Genomic DNA, 6124 nt, shown 5'->3' with positions numbered 1-6124 from the left:
CAAGGCTTTGCCACAGGGGTGGAGCCACAGTTCCTGGTACCTGCAGAAGAAAAAGGAACCATACACACAAAACAACACACCCTACTATAGTGTGTACCCAGAATGACAGTCGTAACAATAATTATATGATGAATAAGCAAGTACCGTATTTTCACGACTATAAGGTGCACCGCATTATAAGGCGCACCCTCAGTGAATGACATTTTTCCATATATAAGGCGCACTGTATTATAAGGCGCACTGCTATAAGGAGCACTGTCTATTTAGGAGAAAGTTTAAGACTTTTAAGTGTGCCTTATAGTTGTTAAAATACAGTAATTGCTATTGACTTCCAGGTATGAAGCACTCACTACACAGTCACCTCTAGAGCCAGCCATTGTTGATGTTTTGGATTTTTTTGTATAAAATCTTGCAGTGGGGGAGGAGCTATATGATGGAAGATTTTGTAAACTAAGATGACATCTGCATATTTAACAGTATTGTTTCAGTTCAGGCGTTTGTGTTTTTTTAATATCCGACAGTGGTGGGTATTCGTTTTTGGTTTTCTGTTTTTTCCATATATAAGGCGTAGTGGATTATAAGGCGCACTGTCTATTTGGGAGAAAATTTTATGACTTTTAAGTGCGCCTTATAGTCGTGAAAATACGATATATTTCATATACCATCAGACTTTTACAACATATTTCTTAATAAACAAACAAACACCTTGGCTCTTGTGAACTGAAAATGAGATCCACGTTTTAAGCCATAGAAACATTTTCCCCAAAACCGCATTAGCTCAGCGATGCAGCAAACCAACCAAAGCCATCTTCCTCTCAACCTCAGTAAACAGGATGAAATACATCTGGATTCTATGTTTTTCCTTAGCTAACAAAAACGTATTGGTATGTGTTGCACGGCAAAAAAAATCGGAGAGAGCTTGCTCCAAGCAAGAAGAGGAAAGCTCAGAAGAGGGTAAATAAATTATTAGCGACTGCTCCACGCACGAGGGTCGGGAAGAAGACAAACGAGCTGTCTATGGTGCTACGGTTGCGCCGTGGGGAAATGAGCGGGGTTAAAATAGGTTGTGTCCATTTACTAGATGCGGCGCTGTAGGCCTTCATTACTCAACTCTGTTGCAGATGGCAGTTTGGACAAATAGCTTGGAGATCCGGAGGTTTATGGTATACGCTGCGAGGTACATGCTGCTGCTACAAAACCATTGGAGACCTTAATTGACAGCGATATCGTCTGCGGGGTGGAACTTCATAGAAAAACACATTTCCATATGCATGAAAGGGTTTTGATTTTGAGTCACGTTCATCTAATTTGGTGACGTTTTCAAAGCAGTTGGTGTGTTCTATGATAAGAATATGGTAGGGTCACTAAAAATAACAATTGCAGGGGGGTAGACAGACATGTGGTCTATGGAACTCAATGGCAACTAAGGGATTCACATTCCAAAAACGTATATTTCCCAGCAGAGCAATTAAGAATGAAGCGAGCAGCATCGTTATTGAGTGAAGTTATCGCAACAACAGCCTCGATCAATCAATCAATCAATCAATCGTTAAGCATTGATTGAGCATCCCTTATTAGGTGTGTCTAATCAGGATCACTTAGTCATCTCTAGAAATGGAAGAAAGTACAATGAGAGCTCAGATTTGTGAGAATTCAGGAGTGGGGAGAGCTTCCTTTGAAGCTTAAATCAGACGTGACTACAAGCAATATATATCAAAAAAGGGCAGTTTGAAGTCTGCTGTTAAACAAAGAGAGTGTGTCTGTCTTCCTGACATGATCTGGTGGTTCCATAGGTGCTTGTCAGATGAAGCTTTGATTTTACAATAAAAACGGACCAATTTTCCAATTCAGTTTGAACTTTGGGAGCATCATTGTTGGAGTTTTTCTGTAATACTATTATATATGTGTGCATTTAATCATTTTTGTATGGTATAATGGTAAATAATCCTTTTTCTGAGGGGTTGAAGCAGCAGTACTCGGAAAATTATCTCTTCACTTAAATAAATCAACAATGATCCTCAATCATAATGTATATTAAATTCATGAATGAATATATTGTTAATAAAATCTGAAGTATTTTCTGGTTATGCCTCCCAAAAACACTGATTTTATCCGATTTATTCCATATTTTGTCGCATTTAATTACCAGTCACAAAGATTGGCATCCAATTCATTTAAACAAGGAGGACTGGCAGTAAATAATTGATTTTTCAATGTGTTTTGCCACATGGTAATGTTATCAATGGCAGCCAATGCGTTAAATGAGTGTCTTTGCTAATCGGTATTCGGAGCTCAAGGTCATAAAAATAATCATTTCTTCAGCAACAGCTTTTTTTCTTTTCTTACGACGGTGTACAATCGGAAAGAAAAACCAGAAAGAAAATCACTGTCCTTGACAATTGTTGTCTGTAGGTGCCGAATGTCTAATTCTAATCATAGTTGATGCAAAAAGTCTTTTCTGTGTTGCTGGAGGCAAAAGCAATCACCAAGCAGCTATGTCGTCAACAAAAGCACCCACAACAATCAAAATACACTTTGAATACATCTATGGCCATTCATTTCATGTATTTTTTAAAACAGTAAGCCTCAAAAGACTGATTTAATAGATTTGGCAAGGCATGTGTATATTCATATTTAGCAGGAGCCCTTTTTCTAATGTCTTAAATTCAGGACATTAATTTCATTATAATGCCAAAAAGACACTCAAATTATGTATTTTGATGAATTCATGTTAGTACACAATGTTATTTTTTATTGTATGAAGTAATTAAATAAAAAATATTTTAAAACCGCAGCGAAAACTACAAAAAATGACCTAGAAATGTCTTTTTTTAATATACACATACACAACAGGTATATCTCCCCATTTTTATTTGAATAAATAACAAACAAGACATTTACCTGAACCATGAAAAACAGTCAATGCATAAGACATTAAGAACAATAATAACCTCACACTTATATTATTGACAATAATCACCTATAGATATTGTACAATTTTGCAATATGGGGCAAGCAGGCACCAGATGTAGCATTTAAAAAAAATAAAAATAAAAGCTTTGGTTATCATATATGGTACAATTATGGCACAAGTATACTAAATGTTAATTGAAGGTCAAGCAGACCGACAGAAATCCCTTCACTTCATTTGTTTTTTTTTTCTGGTCCCGAGGATATAAACGTCTTTTTCACAAGATGCTTATAAATGTAAACACAAGACACATCTCATCTTTAGTTACGAATTGGGTAGCCTTATTTTTCAGGATCTGTCCACAAAGACAGAAAATAAGGAAGGAAAAATTAAGTTAAATTGTTTGATGATATATTTAGAGGCCAAATATATTTATTTTAAAGTATTGAAAAACAAATTGCCTTCAGACCAAGCATGTGTGTATAAATACAGTGTTCCCCCGCTTATCGGGGTTAATGGGGACTACCCGCGATAAGTGCATTTCCGCAAAGTAGGGATTCCCCTTCAAAAATGCTTAATTTGAATTTAATTCCAATTTTTTTAAAATTATAATTATTATTATTTTTATTTTTTACCCCCCTGTACAGTACACCATATAGAATACGGGTAGAGAGAGTGAAATTCGTGTTATAACAAAAGAAAACTGTAAAATATGTTGTTTCAATGTAATATTTGTGTTTTCTTATTTTATTTTTCCAAAAAAAATCTGCGAAGTTCTGAGTCCGGGATAGCTGAACCGCAAAGTAGTGGGGGAACACTGTATACGTTTTTTTTTCTTTAAAGAAAGAGAAATAGAGAAAAACATCTCTTTTAACTGTGACATTTTCTTTTCATTATTATTGTTGTTTCTGGAAATCACACAAATAGCAAGAGGTCACTATGAGTATGTTTGTGTTGTTCCACATATAGATATAAGGACACTGATGGTGAAAAGATTTGTGTGCAGGGAGCATGAGTATAATTCCCATTCAGAGACTTTGAATGGAACACTCTAATTGATAGGCAGATGCTACTGAAGAAAAAATTCAATGTTATTCATTCATTCAATTTCCAAGCCAGGTATCCTCAAAAATGGATTACAGGGTTCCTGGAGCCTATCCCAACAAACAATGGCTGGTAGGTACAGCCTGTACATCCTGAATGAGTCTTCTGTCAACCGCAGGAGAAATTGCAAAACTCACAACCATTCACACTTGCACTCATACTTCAAACCAATTTGGAGTGCGCAATCTGGGGATGTGGGAGCAAACTGGGGTACCCGCAGAAAACCCACGCAGTCACGGGGAGGACATATAAAGTCAATATCGGAAAGTCAAGGCTCAGGACTGTGAGGCAGACATGCTAGCCTAGTTCAGTGTTATTCCAGGGCCAAATGCCAGAGATAAGGAGTAGAGGGAGGATTTGGAAGGAAAGGTCATAATTAGAATCCCATGCAACATCGCTTTAGCTCGGACATGGGAAAACTACGGCCTGCGGGCCACATACTGCCCGTTAGGCCTTTTAATCCGGCCCGTCGACATTGTCCAAATAATGGTGTTGTTTTTTTTCCATGATGGCGCCGTCACACGGAAGGTAGTGGCAGTAGCTCTGTCCACTCTTATTTGTTTTTCGTGTTTTACAGCCCCTCTATCTTTTTTAAATGACATTTTAACATTTCTTAATACATTCCTTTTTACTTTACTTTGTACTTTATACTTTAATGATGAGTGATGAGTATGGTAATACTTTAGTCTTTTTCTCCTGTTAATGTTTCCTATGTACTGTTAACGGATGCACTTTTTTATATGTATCGTATCTTGTGCTGACCCGGTCCATTTGTCAAATTTTTAAAGTTAATGTGGCCCCGGGGTCGAAAAGTTTGCTCACCCCTACTTTAGCTCATGCTAACACTCATACCAAAGAACAATTGTTTTCAACCAGTCAAAACCATAAAAGGGAAAATGACAACTCTCAATCACCGAACTGTGAGGCGGGCATCCTAACCACTCCACCACCATGCTGCCTTGGGGATCATGTGTATAATAAATCATGGTGATGATACAAAGATGTGGAATGGTGATTTGTCACCCATTATAAAACTTACAGATTAGCATATTAATGTTGCCACAAGGATTTCTGCAACATCAATTTACCATTTTCATTCACAATGCTCCCATGATTACAACAAATGAAGTATGTCAATTAAACACGACCAGATTCCAAATTAAAACCATTACGTACCTGTTTTGAACTAAGACCATTCTGGTTGTACTTCTACTGCATTTCAGCACAGGCATGTATGGCTACCAAGCAATTCTTATTAAGTACAAGGAAAAGAATACCAATGGGTTGGCACGGATGCCTAAGGCTTTTGAATCAAAGAAAAAAGATGGAGTTCTACAATAACTTGCACAGAGCACCATTTAACTTGCCCCCCTCCGCCGCCCACACCGGATGAATGCACAGTTACATTGGCCAGCTCCACTCCCCCTCATTCTTATGAGATAATACTAATACAAAAGAACTAAAAGGTACATACAGTGTATGTGAATTTCTAGGATTTTGGTGGCAAAGAACAAGAAATGGATTAAAAGGTGAAATCAAACACCTGCAGGGTGAATTTCAAACATTTTAGTGACATACTGTGATGTGCATGTGAGTTCTGTTGCAGCATTTACCAACAAGCTATAAAAAGAAGCTCAACAATACTATTCTTTGAACCAGAAATCATATTAAAGTGCTGTTGAAATGAAATCATTAGAAACAGGACAGTTGTTTACACTTTTCATTGAGACTTTGACATTTGCTAGTAAAAGAGGTTCAAAGGTTAAGAGGAAGCTTCTGTAGACTTCCTTCACAAACAAATAAAGACCAAAACTTGAGTATTTTTGATACGTTACTGTCCGATTTATGACGTTAGCACACCACTATGTGAATGAATGAGAATGTATTCTAAATGCATGGGTGGCCATGAACAGAGATTTTTCATAAGCGATCAATTTGACATCTCTTGCAAATGTATACAGGCTTTAAAATATGCTGCAAGATTGCCCCTAATGTTTAAATTTACTATAAATCTTTATCCCAGCATTTTCAAAAGAAAGCTTACTGTAGCACAAAACTATATCGTTTACCCTCTTAAAATAATCAAAGTAATTTTTGAAGATTTTTCAG

The sequence above is a fragment of the Stigmatopora nigra genome, chromosome 1 (assembly GCF_051989575.1).
Source record: "Stigmatopora nigra isolate UIUO_SnigA chromosome 1, RoL_Snig_1.1, whole genome shotgun sequence".
Classification (NCBI taxonomy): domain Eukaryota; kingdom Metazoa; phylum Chordata; class Actinopteri; order Syngnathiformes; family Syngnathidae; genus Stigmatopora; species Stigmatopora nigra.
Note: the sequence above shows the minus strand (reverse complement) of the source record.